Below are 16,901 nucleotides of genomic sequence, written 5' to 3' on the forward strand. Positions count from 1 at the left end.
TTTATTTGACTTGGCAAAGTTGTCATCATAAGATAGACTGAAGTGCTTTTTGGTAGGTCTCCTAGAATAAAACTGCATGTAGCATCATATGTAAGAATAATTAGAAATTATGCCTTTGGAAAGGACGTGTGAAAATAACCTAATGTTCCATCTTATTTTTTCATTAACATGCAGCGTGACAGGTACAGAAATGTTCAGGTACAGTAAATAAAGCATGGTCTTTTCATGAAAATGTCTGTAGGAGCTTTGAGGTGCATGTAAGACTACTAAAAGAATTTTGCTGTAGTGGCATGTGCTAATGTAGTCAAGGTAACAGCTTGTCTGTTAATGTGAAACCTAATTTTTAAGCATTTAAAAGTGTTCCTTTGTCTTACTTAAACATGGCATGAAAGTTCTTGGCCGTCATCTACTATGTAGGCATATTTCTTCTCAAAAACTCTTTTCTTAATGTCAGTTTGATAACCAAGGCCTCCATGCCACTAGTATGGGAGCATATTCTATTGTCTCCTTTTAAATGAGACTACTTGGATTTTTTATGTATTTAGAGGATTTGACTGTAAATTCTGAATACGTTTTTCCCCATGTAGTGGAATCTCTGTGTAGAGGTAGAAATGTAGTTTTCAATTAACCTCAAGTTCACATTCAGCTGTTTGAATGCTACCTTTAAGCAGTCTGTACCCACGAATTGCAAACAAATACTGTTTCATGAAAAGATGGAAATTCTGTCTGACCGTTTTTGATTACTGCTTGACAGATTAACTTCTAGTGGTAATTTTCAGTTAGTTCAGAAATTACAGAGCTGGTAAATTGCATCTCTTATTTTCTGACAGAATGTCTATCATGCTTTTATCTGTTTCTAGAGTGGGAAAATGACAGGCACTGTTTAAAAACTCTATGCTTAAATTCAGGGTCTGAAGGTTCAGGATCTGTGAGTTTTGCAGCTCACACAGGGAGCCATCTGCTCCTCAGTCTTAGACCTGTGCTGGCTCCTGGTCCCTGCTGCACGCACAGAAGAAGCCTGGCCCCTGGCAGCTTTGGGAGCCACATCTGACTTGCCTGTGCTTCAGGGCCACCACCAGCCAGCACAGCGCCTGCAGCCCCGAACCCCGGAGTGGCTACAGTAAACTCGGAGGAACAGTGGCCAGGCACAACTTCATAACTTACTGTCTTGCTCATTCTGCTGCTGACCCCTGTCCGTAGCAGGGGATGCTTGTTTTGCATGCAAATAGGTATTGCCATAGAAAATAAAATTCACTGCGGAGTGAAATGTGTTTTGGTTGGACACATTAACGGTCATGGCTCTGTTAAAGGAGTGATACATCATTCTGTAGAATATATGATAAAATCAGTACACCGTGCTGTGCTTCTAGTTTGTAAGATATATGCAAGATAGATGAATGAAGAATTTCATTTTAATAATGCCTTTTTTAATCCAAATGTAAATGAAATTCTCCAATGAAGAAAATTAGTAAGAGAAAAATTACAGAGAATACCTCATGGCAAACATGGCACTTGTTTCTCTTACTCTTGTGATTCTGACTTATTTGGGGTATGAAAAGATAGATGTTTGTTTGGGAGCACTATGAACTATTTCAAATCCATATTAGAAACAAGCAGAGTTCTTTATGCACTTAATTATATAATTTCAGAAAAGCAGAATTCAGTAAAAAAACAGCGAGTTTTTGCAGCTGTCATCTAAAGACTATGTGAAAGACATCTCTTGTATTTTATATAGTGACAGCTTGTTTTCCTTACTAAATATATTTTGACTGATCAAATTGCAAACCAGAAGTTCTTTGAATCGCAAATTTTGATTGGTTTTAATTAAAACAAACCCAAAAGACAACCAACGAACAACCCAAACCAAAACCATGTATTATCTATTGTATATTTAGAAGTAAAAGCATCCAGCTTAATTCTAAGTCAGTCTGGCTGGAAGCAAACAGGAATGTTTAAATCTAATTCAATATAAAATATGCTGAAATTACTGAAACAGAAAGTTCATTAATATTCTCTTGCATTTTTAATGAAGAAATAATTTTAGTAGAAAATTTCCTAAAGATATAAATAATTTCTCTCTCATAGCTGTGTCACTGTGGTGGTGCTATGTACCTGTGATAACTTCAAATGGGCCTCATGCTGTGCTCAAAAAGATCCTTAGTATTCTTTCTTGTAATACTTGTTTAGAAGCTATGATTTAAGTATTAATCTTCTGTTATTTGACCATTGCTTCTGTATAGAATTCTCTAAGATAAAAATAAACATTTGCTTTCTAGATTTTCTGTTCTTTTTTATGGTTTGATTTAATGCAGAGCCAGTAGAGGGAGACAGAATATTTTATTTTGTGCAGAACTAGAAGTGTATCTCTATCCTTGATAAGGATACAAAAGCCATCGACCTTCCTTAAACATGAAGGGAAGTGCTTTACAAATGTGGTCAGACAAGAATTGGATGAAAAGATTTAGCATCAGGTTGCCAAATAAATGCTGTTCACAAAGGAAATATTAGTTTCTGTATGTGAAACAGATGATAAACAGTGACAAATGGCTTTTTAATTATAACTGAGATCATTAATTTCCACGTGGTTGTCAAAGTTATTCAGAAGCTCCTGACTAAAGGAACTGAATGTTTTGGAATCCAACTACAGAAATTCAGAGGGTTTTGCCTGTATTTATTAGTGGTGTTTACAATCTCTTTGAGTGTATCTTAATTGGATAGAAAGGCAGTGTGAATTGGCATCACCTGGGCATAGATTTGTCCCTCACATGTCCTCAGAGCATGGACAGTTTCCTGGTACAAGGCTGGGCTATGAAGTCTCCTCAATTTCTGAGAACAAAGTTCTATCCCAATAGCATCAACTTTTCTCACAGGGTATGGAACTCAGAGGAAACTGGGAAAGCATTGGCTGACGTTATTTGCACGAATTGATTAGGAAAGAACTGAGCAAGATCACATTACCATGTGCACCTGGAAAAGTGCAACTTAGACTTAGTGCAAAAATACTTGTATATCTAGATTAAATGTCTATTTTCTGTTTCCTAATTCCCTTCTCCCAGCAGTCCTACTGCATCTCTGTGTCTTGTCTCATCTAATTTTTTTTTTTTTTATGCCAAATGCTTTGTTAGCTTTTCTTACATGACCCAATCCTTAAATATTGGACTTCTCAGCTCTCTTCCATTTTCCCATCCCTGCATCTTGTCTATATTGCAGTGTCTACCCAGATTACTCCCTGTCCTTGAGTTTTCTTTGCATTATTCCTTGGTCCCCTTCAGATGTTCTTCCTTGTCTTTTTCCTGCATGTACTAATTATCTACTTGCCCATTTTCTCCATCCCTCCTCTTCCCTCAACATGGTTATGAAACCAAGCCAGAAATTCACAATTTTTAGTTCATAAGGTAGAAGTTTGGCTAAAGGTGTAAAAGCAACTTTAATGCAATATAGTGTGGACATAGCTAATATTGATTTGATTGAACTTGATAAGATTCTTGGAGGAGAGGAAAATTTTTCACAATGAAAACCATCAGCCACTGAAATAATCTCCCCAGGAGAGTGGTGGATTCCACAGTGTTGGATGCTTTTAAGATTTGGCTGGACAGGATGCTGGGCCATCTTGTCTAGACCATGTTTGTGTTGAGAAAAGTTGATGATCCTTGAGGTCCCTTCCAGCCTGGTATTCTGTGATTTGGTGATTGATTTCACTCTGGATCAGATGTCTTGCAACATGGGGCAAGTACTTATGTACATGTGTAGTAATTCATGCATAACAAATTTTGCTTGTGGCTTATCTGTCTCTTCCCACTCACTTCCCAGTAGTTTGATGTACTGTTGCAGATGCATAAATATGCTTTAACCTAGAACACCCTAATTGTTCTGGTTTATTTTTTTAATTTCTTCATGAAGACTTGAGTTACTCAGTGAATATTGCTGCTATGGCAGCTTAGTGGGGGTGGGCTGGGCGCTGGTTAGCAAGGATTTTCTCATCCATTCTGTGTCCTGTGCCAGTTTGCCAAGAGTGAGGTAATGGAGCAATTAGAAAAGGAGAGAACCTGTGTTTAGTGATGCTGAAGCTTGGCTCAAGGGGAATGTTGTGTGGTTGGTCTGTCAGCTGCACTGGGCCACTGGGCAGCAGTTCTTTTGGATGGTGAAGTCCACCTGCTGGTCCCTTGGGATGGGCATGCACAAGGCAAAATGGCTTTAGATCTAAGTGTGATCTTAACTGACTTGTTCACTGTTACCCAGCATTATTAATAAATCGTGTAATTTTTGAAAATATTACAGAAGAGCCCTTCAAAAGAGCCACCTATAGCAATGAATATAAAATTAAATGCCATTTGACTAACATATGTTATTCAGCTTCAGCCAGCAAAGATTCTGGGAAATCTGAAAGCTTATTCAATTGCAGTTGGAGCCTGGGTGAGAAGGATTACTTTTCTTTTAACATTAGGCTTGGAGGAGAAGGACTGCAAACACCAACCTTCATTATTGTGCATCAGGGCATGAAGAAATGTTTCAATAAGTAGGTGTGTGTGATGTTTAGTATTTGCTTATATAAATTAGATTATGTATTCTGAGTATCTGTTAGACTAGGAGAGAGTTTGAGTGTTGTCAAACATAATGATAGCTGTGTGGAAAGCAGACTGACAACTAATCACTAACAGAATAATCCAGAGTTTTTCGGCACTGAATTCCAAGGTTACTTTCTTTTGATGAGAATATCATCTTGGAACTGGTCTTTAAGCAGCACAGCCAGGATGTTGGCGCTTGAGGAGTAGTTTAACATAGCAGCAAGTCAATAAAGTTCTGGAATAGCACTGTGCCCCATCCCTCTCATAGGATATTCTTCTAGAGAACTATCAATGTAGTACCCAGATTTAAAGCGTAATTGTGCTGCTGATGGGATGTGAACACAGATGATGATCTTGCAAATAATGAATTTTGACGTCTTTGATCACTTGATGAGCAGTAGCATTGGTAAGCCCTCGGGGCAGAGACCACCCCACTGCACTGTCTCCAACCACCTCTTCAGGATGATCTGTGTTAGCCCCACAATGTTGACTGGTGTGTGAGTCAATAGAAGCCCTTGTCAGACTAATTAAAAATACTTAAACTGACTGCCATCTTCTCTTGCTGTAAAAATAAAGCTGTAATATAAATTCTAAATTGACAAACTGTGCAGTCAGTTTCCTTACAAACCCGGCAAACTGTGTGACTGTGTAGATTTGGTATCTCTCGGGGGCCATTTTGAGGCTAATTTCAGTTTCTTAACTCCTAAGGTGAAGTAAAGTTTCTTTACTTTTCTGGTGTTGAAAAGATTTTTTTTTTCTTTCTTTTTCCTTGAAAGAGGCTGGATTTGCTGTCTAATTTGGTCATATATCAGCTGAGAAGTTCTTGTGGTCTACGTCACTGCAGAATATCAGATTCAAAAGGTGGCAAGGACTAACTGCTTGGAGCATTACAGGTCCTGGAATCTTCACTTTTGAGGGAAATTCTGCTTTAAGGATACAGCAACCAAAATATCTTGTTCCAGCATGAAATAAAACACCCACTCACAAGAGTCAATTGCTTATGAGGCAAAATTCTGAAAGCTTGCATTTCAAACTAAAATGCTTTGTTCAGATGCCTTTTTCAATTCATATTATGTAACGAGCTATTTTCAAGCAAGATGATAAAATGTTTAATGCTAAAAAGAGTCGAGATCACGCTTTTAGCATTTGGAAATCTGTTTTCATCAAAGATGACATTTTGTTGTGAAGGACTTTCCTTTCCACAGACTGGTATTTTTTGTCAGACCTTTCCATTAAAGTGGTTTCAAGCAACTATATTACAGAGATCTTCCTGGGAACATTCAGCAAGCCATCTCTGCAGCACGCTCCCTGGCTGCTCAGCACTGGGATTGCTGGGCTGGTTAGGGAGCTGAGGAGCCCACATGCATTCCTAAGCCATATGTTTTCCTTCTGAGTCTGTAGGGGTTATATGAATTCTTACTTTTCTGCGTCACATACTTTCCTAACTACTTTGTCCCTAACTCTCACCACCGAAGTGTCTTATGTCTGCCAAGAGTACCTCCCAGCCTCCTCAAAACAAATAACATCTCATAATTGGCTAAAATTTGAGCAATTCTTGAAAATGGCTTTTATCATGGGTTCCTTCAGCTATATTCTTCAGGGTTTAACTAAGCGAACTCTTGGTGGCTGCTTCGACTGGTGTCATGGGCCAGTGATAAGATTGCCTTTGTTAAAGGCCCTGTTTCAAGTGACTCTGGGCTGTGCTCGGTGTCAGCACAGGGTGTAAGACTGGCACCTTTTTCTTTGAAGTGTCGTTCTACTGCTACCATTAATAGGAAATTGGCTGCGTTCAGAGCTGGGGTCAGTTCCTGGGGACTGGTCGATTCCTGGGGACAGTGTGAAGCCTGCTGACTCGAGATCATTATGTCCTTGAGGAAGGTGCTGCCTTCTGGCTCACTGCTGCCACTCATTTTCCAGTTCAGTGAGCTGCTGTGTCTGGAGGGGTGAGGTTTTCCTCTGAAAGGGAGATGCCAGGGGTTCAGGGCTGGGTGGAATCTGAGCAAAAGAAGCAGCTGACCTCAGGGCACTTGCCTCTGAGAAGAGAGCCTTCAGTTGCCTGTTCACTTCTGCCTGTTCAGCTTCAAACTTGGCCCCAAATGTGCCTCACACAGAAACAGGTGGCCGCTGTGAGATGTGCCAGCCCTTCACCGGCAGCAGGTTGAGACTTGGGAGATACCCTGGTCAACCAGCTGTGCTGTCCCACTTCTGTATACGCCGTGGGCCCCGTGAAATGGATAGCCTGCTCCTGCAGCCTTCCATCTCACCCTGCTTTGAATGCCTGCCCTGGAAGATGGCAGACATCTGGGGTGAGGGTGTAGTGGGGCAAAATTGGCCTGTCTGAAGTGTGTTGTGTAGGTGTGTTCTGTAGTTGGCCACAGCATCTAAAATGAAAGGTGCACCCTACAATGGCCACCTGAGTAGTGAGAGAGTCAGCCACTGATTTTCTAACTACAAGTTAGTTCTTTCCTCCCTCCCTCCCTTTCTCCCTCCCTCCCTTCCTCTCTAATAAATAGTTCAGCAGTATTTTTTAACGATGTAGAAACTTGGTGGGATATTAACAGCTGAATGTGGTTACAACATAAAACATATTTTGCAGAATAAATATTTCATTGTTTATCAAGGAACTGAACAGTAAATTCAGTAAGTCATTCTGTAGGCAGTAATCTGGCTGCTCAGTCTAGGCCTGGCTTGCGACAGAAAATACAGATTTTTTGGTGTAGGGATGTACAGATCACAGAATCATGATCAAATTCTTGTTCTGCAGCATTTGCTGTAGGATGTCGTAACTATCCTTCGTCAGTGTGCTAGCAGCTGTGACAACAATGAAATTGGTTGAGTTAGTGCTACATTGGAGTTGTGTTTATTTTGGGTATGCATACAACTTGGAGGCTCACTGCTTAGCTGCTTCTGCATATTTTTCTGTGTTAACAGTAATCCTGTTGCTGTTGCAAAGTCATAGCTAACCTCACAGGATTAGCTTTGTAATGCATGTAGAATTTTAACTCCACTGAATTACACTTTTCATAACAGCTGTGCCATGTGAAGCTGATGTTTCTTATATAAAAGACTTCCTTAGTATTAAATATAAGGATTAACGCAACAATTATTGTGTGTGGAGCTTTTTGGATTGTAGTACTTCTACACTGATTTGCCTGCAAAAAGTGGTTCTCAAACTACTGGTCTCTTATTTCTCTGGTACTGCAGTAACTTTGGAAGTTGGCATTTCGTTAGCTCCAATTGAGGAGGCATGCTGAAGGAAGGATGCTGCTGTTTGGAGACAACCAAGTCAGAACAGCCTGTTCTCTGTCTACAGTCCTTGTCAGTCAGTCATGACAGTAGAAATAACTGGCAGGCACCGCTGTTCCCTCTGCTCATTTGCATCTATTTAGATGGATACCTGATCAACGGTAAAGTTTGTTAGTCTAATAGTTCCCTGAGAAACTGGAAGAGCTTTTATTCAGTCACCCAGGGATTATTGTGATTAAATGAGGTGAAGTGGCAATTTCCATGTAGGTTCAGGGAGAGTGTGGAACAGCTCACCCTGCTGCAGCCCAGCAGCTGCATATCTGCCGTGGGGCAGGGAGAGTGTTGGCCATGGGGGCAGGAGTGGGGTGCAGGGCCCAGCTGAGCGAAAGGCTCAGCCTGCAAGTCTGTGTGCAGGTGTTGGCGTGCTTTGCTGCGAGGCGTTAGCAGCAGCCAGGCTGGAACCTAGGAGTTCATTGCACTAGCTGGCAATTTGCAAGGAGACTGGCTCTTACAACCAGTGGTGCCAAAGGCCACCTGGGAAGCAGTGATGTGTGAGAAATGCACCTGAGTACATGCATATTTCACAAGTCTTTCCAGTTCTGAACTGATGGTAGATCTGGTCCGATACCCGCTGGTAGCAAGAGCCATGGCATCTGTGGCAAATGTTGGACAATCAACATGTCAGGGTTTGTGTGTATAAGCTCACAGCAGGGGTGACTGTGTGAGCTGTGTAACTGTAATATAATGTCATTTCAGTCTTTAATCTTTTTCTTGACAAGCTTTTGGATGTGGAAACAGCCTAAGAGAAAAAGTTCTCTTAGATTGTATGCATAGTCTTTCACACTTGTCTAGCTGAGCACTGCCTTCTCTTTTATTCTGCTGGGGGTTGCACTTCTGTACAAGAAACGATGCTGTTCTTTTTCCTACTGAAATGTTCTTTTCTAAAAAAACCCACAAAAAATAACCCCAAACACTGTGAACTTGTAGGAGTTGTAGATATTGCCTCCCCAACAGGAGTTTTAATGGCGCTGCAGAGAAAATACCCAACAGGGTATATGGCATTTAAGTAACACAGATGCATTTTATCTCCAAGTGATACACGATAAACATTCTTTGGTCGCATTAGCCTTTGAAGAAAAGATTTCCTGGATACTGAAGATCAAATGGAGGATAACAGCTGCTTGGGATAATTAGTGCTAGGAATAGACTGATTTATGGCGCATCAGGCAGTGCCAGCAGCTATGTTTCTGCAGCTTTGAGATAGCTTGGTGTTTAAAAACTAGATGCTAGAAAAGTGGGTTGTGGAACTGACTGTTTGGATCAATAGTCCTGCTTACAATTCTGCACTGGAGCAGCTCTGAAGGAAGAGTTAAATGTGAATCACAGATTTTTAAAATGTTTTTCTCCTTGAAGCTGTTAATAACCTGAATTTGATTTACTGAGCAGTAAATGAGTGCTCCTCACGTACGCTTGAAATTTGCCAGAGAAGTCTATGTTCCATCTCCACAATAGATCATCTTACTTACAAGCCTATCATTTATCTTTTTCTTAGTAAAAATTGGAATTTTCTTGCAATGTTTTGTCAGCAGTGAAACAGCTCCTAAATTTTGTTCTCTATAAATTATTGGTAACTTCCTAAAATCACAGAACCTGGTACTGATCAACATGTTTTCCTTGCCATCCATACAACACATATGGCCAAATACAGACCATGAACACTTTTTGGTTCTTGGGCTGGATTAGGCATCATTAATAGCTAACATTTTATTTTTGTGTGTGCTTGCGTGGTTTTTGTTTGGTTGGTTTTGGGTTTTTTTTCCCCAACATATTATTCCTAATTTCTTGTCTTATCCAATGCTCATTGGCAGAAATAGCTATTGGACCTTAGGTCTTGAAGGAAAGATAATTATACCGTGAAACTAAAGGAAGTTAGAGTGGGGAGGTAATCAATGAACAGAGCTGATATTTTTTTTAAATGTATACTAATCTGAAGAGCTAAATATTACTGATATTTATAGTGATATCTAGAGAGGTTTAGTAGTCAGGTATTGAGCTACCTATTGACAAACTAGACATCACTGGATGAATAGATGATACGAGTCTCTTTGGAAAACAAACTTAATGAGACAAGATTACTTGAAGGCTGGCAGAAGAAGAACACGTTTAAAGAAACAAAGTGAGTTGTCCCAAGCTATGCAGTAGTAAGTTAATGGTCAGAGCTTTGCTGTTTGCCAAACTCGTGCTTGTGTGGTGTTGTACGTGCTCAGAATCAATTTTAATGGCTCTAGGCTTCAGTGCTAAATGAGCCTTTGATTAATCCTAAACACATCCAATTTAATAAACTTGCCCTGTAAGAATAGGTTATGAACCGAAGTTTTGTCATTTAGCTGCTGAGTCCAAAATCTTTGAGTAGTAATGCTGTTGGACCTGATAACTATTTCCTCCTCTTCATCTCACAAACTTCATTAAAAAAAACCTCTCTGCATCAAATTTGCTTAAATGACTAATGTGTGCATTTTTTTCAGGAGGTGGAGGTGGTGGTCTAGGGTTCTTTTGCTTTGCTAGCTGCTTTTGTTTGCAACACTTGGAGAGTATGCTCTGTGAAGCTGTGGCTCACTTGGGATATGAAAAGAATTTGGTGGTCTGGAGGGCTTGGACTTGCAACAGCTTCACGTACATGCAAAACTTTATGGAACTAGTGGCATCTACAAATGGGAACCAATGCATACATGATCAAAAAACTGGAGTGGTGGTGCAGGCCTTGCTATTGACTGATCAAGGTTTGTGGTTCCAAGAGCTCTATGGTGCTTATATTAGCTTCTCCAGGAGTCAGCACCATTCCCCTCCCCAGCTCCAGGAAACGTCATGTTTCTGTTCCTGTGGAGGCCATGTCTACTGGGAGAGAGGATCCATGCTTGAAGCTGGACTCTTGCCCTTGGGCAGTGCAGGACAGACTGGCTCTTCACTACGTGTCTAATGAAAGCCTTCCATGGGCTGAACCTAGTCTTTGCTGCATGTCCTTAGCATTACTGCAAATAAATATGAATCAATGTATAAAAACTTCTATGCAGAAATGTCCATTTCCATAATTCCTGGCCCAAAGCAAAGAGATTTCATCATTAATAATTTTTCTAACTTTGGCTATTTATTTTTAATCTAAAATCTTTCCAAGTGTTCTATTTGTGGATAAATCTTGTCTTGGGGATATAGGATCATTTTGCCTTTTTTTATTATGTTGGGCAGATAAAAATCCTGCTGTTTTGAAATAGCAGTTCAGATCAATGAAACTGGTGATTCACACTATAAAATTCAATTTGTATTCTAGGTGCTAAGCAAATAATCAGATTCTAATAAAGGAAGAGAAGTTCAGTTTTAGATCTGGGACCTGCTATGACCTCCATTTTTCTGCAGTATTATCTTAAGTATAACTACAAATCATACCTGTCAGAATTCTTTTTTCATGTATTGCATTAATTTTTCTGCTGAGTTAGTGACTTATATTTTAAATTACCATGTAACATTTAAGTGGGGTTCTGGAGTGTGAGTACTGGCCAAAATATGCATTTACTTCATATTGTTTAGCAAGGTTAGGAAACATTTCTTAACTTTTATAATCATACTTTTCAGCAATGTTTTTTTATTGCATGGGCCTCTTCAATAATTTTCCTTCTTAAAAATAATGTTTGGAATTTCTTTTGTAGATACAAATAATTTCTCTGACAAAAAGCTCATTTGCTATCACTTCAATTCATTGCTTTGTATTTAATTTAAGAGGTGTTCTCTCTATATTTTATTGATCATGTAAGCATTGCTATGACTTTTATTCCAGTTGTTAACTCTAGACTCTATGCTACTGGTTACTACAGCAGTTAAAATATATAGTTACTTTAACAATGCTTGCATGACACATCTTTTAGCTCACTTATGGGATGCAGCTATCTACTATAGCTTTACTGCTATAGTTGGCACATGAAGGCAATGAGTAAAATAAATTGATTCTCCCCCTCCTTTTATTTTCTTCATCACTGTTCCTCAAGTGGCAATTATAATTTCAGAGTTTATTTATGCATTTGAACCAAATTTTTAAAAATGCAGTAAGAAACCTAGATGTTGTTGAATTACAGACTCACAACCAATTTTACAACATGAAGATATCTATCCACTTATCTTTCATTTTTATCTGATTAAGAGCTTATTGGAAGAATGTGAAACATAGCATTTGGAAGCTTCTCCAAGCTCCTTTTTTTTGTGGGGGGAGGTACTTTCCTCCTTTTGCAAGACAACATATATATGAACAAAGAATTAAACATAAAGTGGACTTCAGCATTGGATTAATCACCTGTTTTAGTGTTTGTACAAATGTTTTCATAAGTGCTAATGTGTGTGCTTTCCTTATGGTCATTGTAGATCTAGTCTGTCTTCCTCTTGTTGCTTTCATATCCAAAACTCTTCACAACCTACTTTTTTTCTCTGTTGTCTCCTCCTTGTAATTTCTTACTTAGTATTCAAGCTTGGCTCATGCCTCCTACCTCCATCCCACATGTGTTTTAAAACAAGTACGTTTTCAATTTCCCCCCATGCTGGCATTTTCTTATAGATGTTTCACCATGTTGAACATGTTGATGATCAAAACCTGATCTCTTAGCACTCTCTTTGACCTTATGTGTTCATGGTGTGTTCCTTGGAATTAATCTCTGCTGTGAAGGCCATAGAAACAATAGCAGCTCTTATATTAAGAATACTGTCCACTATGCTTTTCAATATCATCTGGCTGTCGACCTGTACTTCTCTGTCTGATAATGTGTTTTCTCTTATTTCTTTTATTTTTTTAAAAACAGGCAGTCTGAGGTTTTGCTGTACTTGTGCAGTACCTGGAGTAATAGTGCTAGAGCCCAGAATTAGGATTTATATGCACTGCAGTGAATACAGATAGCTTTAATAGTATATCAGGCGTACTCAGTTGTATGAGTTTGTTAACCTCTGTTATTGGCATAATAAGGTGAACTAACTGCTATCTTGTGACCAAGCAAAATTAGTCTAAGCTCCTTTTTATTTCCGACGTAGATAGTTCTGAGTTAAATCTCTGCCTTGTTCTTTCAGTGTAGCTATTGAACCATATATTAAAAGTTTCCCCATCACATCTGTTTTGTAATGTCAGTAAGGTTTTTGGGTTTTTTTCTGAAATATTTGAGGTGTCTGTGATCTGTCCTGCATGATGTTTAAGAAACATGAGTCAGTTTCTACTTTTTGGGAATTCTTTCAATTCTCTCCCTTTTTGCTCTAGGAACAGTCCATTCCCAGTGATGGGCCTGGAGTGAAATAAGCCACCCTTTGAACCCAGTCCATTGGCACTAGTTGCTGTCACTTGTGTACTCAGGGTTGCTGAATTATTAGCAAATTTAAATTCTTCTATTCTCAAAACTAGTTTGACCTAGGAACGCCAGATACTACAGGATACAAGCTTATTAATGGTGTGGGGGTGAGAGATGGTGACATAGGAGAGTTAATAATTTGTGAAGTAAAGCATTTGAATATTAATATATTCAGTGTTAGCTTGATGTGGTTATATTGTAGACGGGTTTAAGAAAAGCTTTTGGCTTACTGCTGAGGGGTTTTTTGAAGAACTCGAGGAAAACAGGAGCTTTCTGCCCTACTGGATCAAGTACAGATCTGGGAGATGGGTTTATGCAGTTCTGCTGTTGCTGCCTGTAGCCCTGGTACTATACAGATGTTAAGTCTTTCTGCATGTCCCTCATTCATTTTAACAGTTACTTATATAGAAATGGAAAGAGGTTATGAGTAGGTTTAGGGGGATTACAGGCACATCTGTATGTCTGTTTTAGCAACCTGCAATGCTTTTGAAGGCTTTCATATACTCACATGATCCAATTGCACAAGCATCTTGTGCTACTCCATGAGAAACCAAGGGATTGAGGGATTGCAGTCAGCCTTACCTGTGAGGATTCACTGCCTAGGAATGTGGTGCCTTCCTAGATGGGAAACAGCTCCATCCTATTGTGCTGTAAACTGCTTTCACAACTGATTTGCAGATGTATTATATTTTCAAGTGCTTTCACTAATGCTGGAAAACTTTGGCATACTTCTCAGGGTGTATGTGCCAAAAATTTCAAGAAGCAATATGACTATGAGCATTATTCAGCTTGAAAGTATACTCTCTAGATGTAACTGTCCATCACTCCCAAAGAATAAATTACAACATACACTTGTGGGCAGGGGATGCTCGCTCTATTGAGGGGACCTTCTTCTCTTCTTTCATTAATCCTGTCCTAGTGTATGCAAGTGTGTAGTACAAAAGGCAGGAATCAATAATGTGTGTGGGAGGAAAAGGGGAGAATTTGGTAAACAAAACCCCACAACTAAAGATCCTAACAAAGAATCTTGGGTCTGAAGGTCTCATGGTTAAATCCTGATTGTGATAGCTGAAGCATCATGTAGTGCATATACCCTTGTGAGCATCTTACATGAGTTACAGACTTGTAGATTAATTTCCTGTTAAAAGATATATACCATACCAGGCAGTACTATTTTAATGATTGTCTCTAGATTAGTCCTCAATAGATATGGCTAAACAACATGCAAGCAATATTACTTTTCAGATATCTTACCTATAAACAAGAGAACTCCCCAGCTCCTCTGTCATAAACCCACCAAGAGCAAGTGTGCTGTTTTAGGGCTTCCTTAAAAAGAAGGCTGTATTAAAGTGTAATTACCATGCTTCCGTTTTTGAAGGGGGAAATAAGTAAAAAGGTTATGTGCCTGAAGTCTAGAGGAAGAGGAAACACTTGGCTAGCTGCATGCTTCCTTGAACTAAATCATATAAATTTTGTTTTCCATTTCTGGAAATCATAGATGTTGTTTCCTGTCCATTGTGTAGTTTGTATTTGTGCTCAGTACCTTTGTAGACAAGGACTGGCTCTGCAGCTTTTGTCTGTGATATCTAAAATAGGACACAGCGAGGTCTTGACCTCTTTTGTGACATTTGTGTACAAAGTGATACAAATGATGACTAATGCAATGAAAAGGTTTAAAATATTACAGGTGTGATGATGAGACTGTGGTGTGTGAACAAACTGCGCCATTTTTCTGAGCCCTGCTTTCAACAAGTGCATAGAATTAACCTTCTCTAGACACCAATACAGTAGCAAAAATTTGGTTTTGTATTTTTTCTGGAACCATTCTTTATGTAGTGAAGACAGCCCTGGATATATTTGTCTGGCAGCAGAAACCAGCTTGATGGCAAAACTGAATCTATTAGTCCATAATCATGTTTCTCCTTCTGCATAACACATATCTCTCCATAGGCTCCCTTGTTAGGTGCTCCTGCAACAGTGATGCAAACAAATACGCAGAACAGTGCTACAGGCCCTGTGCTTGGTGCTCCACATGGTAGTTGCAGGTAGCTGGTGGATTGTAGCATGCACTCCCTGCACTGCTTGAGGGAGCGCATCAGTACCAGGAGCTGTGGACAGAGCAGTATGGGCAGTGCAGGAGGGGATGCTCCCCTCGCAGGCTGAGCTGGAAGGAGTGCTGGGCTATGCCACCTCACAGGCTTTTGTGTTCAAGGGAACTTTTGTGTTCATGCTGTAGCACTGCTGTAGCACCTGTGCCCAACAAGCCAGAGACCTCTTTTCAAGCTGTCAGGGTGGCTCCATCTTGTGTGTTGGAGGAGTGTGAAGCTCCAGGTGGGATATGCTTATTTTTAGGCTTTTAGGATCAAGCAGAAGGAAGCAGGGCTGTTTTTCAGAGGGGATGTTTAATAATAGAGCACACATAGGACTGGGTAAGATAGGATTTCTGTGCTCCAGTGGTAGAGATGGTTTAATGCGATAAATGTATTTTAAAAAGTTTTGCCTTCTGGGGGAATCTCAAAATGGTTTACCTTTTCTTGTCTCTAATGTGGACATATTTCATTCCATTTGTTTTTTCCTGTATACTGTCATTTGACAGTGAAAACCTTTTTTCTTTTGAGCCTCATTGTGAACTATAATACATGTCAAAACATATGTTGGTTTATTTGCTAACTTCTGTAGAGCTGTTTGAAACGCTGTGGTAATAGGGTTACATTTTCTGGATACATTTTTTGGCTCTTTAACGTAGTATATGGAGCTCTGGGGTTTAGCAGACAGTGACCCTATGATTTGGTCAATACAACAGGTTTTCCCTTGTGCTTGCAATACATTTTTCCCCCTCATCCTATTGATACATATTTCTTTCTGAAAGCTACCGTATCATCAGCTGTTGTAGTGCTTCTGTTTAAGTGTAATTTCCAAAATCCTCATGGATGAATCATATTACAGTATTATCATACAATGTATCTACTATATTTTTCCATGGGGACATGTCACTTTAAGTATTTTTGACATTGGCATTGAGAATTGTGGCAAGTAAGCTTTCTTCCCAGATTTTGACTGTTTAACTAAGATGTTGTGATGCAAATCAGAATTAAGGGAGGTCTCTACAATTCTTCTGTGAAATAAAGGGGAAGATGTGGAATTCATGAAATACAGTGACCCACCTGAAGATATCTTACCATTTTTAGTATTTAATTACATTCAGTCTTCTTAGCATACATCAGAAGAGACGTGGTGAATTGTGCCTTCTAGTAGTCCTGGGCTTGGGCAGTTAAAGCTCCATGCAAACAAACAGATCCTTTAAAAGGGAGATTGCTCTACGGCCCCATTTCTGCTGCTGTTCCTATCGCTGCCCCATCTGTTTGTACTCATTGTTCCTTTCTGGCAGCCTGTGTTTTACCTCATTGTCCCAGTGCAGACAGAAGTGGGCTAAAGAATGGAGAGGTTTAAGGTAAATGGAGTTGGTCAAAATCTGGCATTAATCCTGGGATCAACCATCCTAAGGTTGATTGTAACAAAGGAACAAGAATACATATAGTATTCTTAAGAAGTTGTCTGGCCTTAAAATGGCATGTGTAGCAGATGGTGGTAATATTGTAAAGAGGTACCAAATAATATGGTAAGGTTTTTTAGAAAGTGACTCTTGTGTGGGAAGGAATACATGAACTACAAAGGGAGGAAAAAAAGCAAAGTCTCATGTTGATTATTACAAAATACT

General features: G+C 39.5%; 1 protein-coding gene across 2 annotated transcripts in view; it reads left to right on the forward strand.

The window, feature by feature from the left end:
- The window catches only part of TBC1D30 (TBC1 domain family member 30), a 52,963-nt gene that overhangs the window by 3,408 nt on the left and 32,654 nt on the right, over positions 1 to 16,901 (forward strand). The gene's annotated exons all lie outside the window — the stretch shown is intronic.

This window comes from Hirundo rustica, chromosome 4, assembly GCF_015227805.2.
Source record: "Hirundo rustica isolate bHirRus1 chromosome 4, bHirRus1.pri.v3, whole genome shotgun sequence".
NCBI lineage: Eukaryota > Metazoa > Chordata > Aves > Passeriformes > Hirundinidae > Hirundo > Hirundo rustica.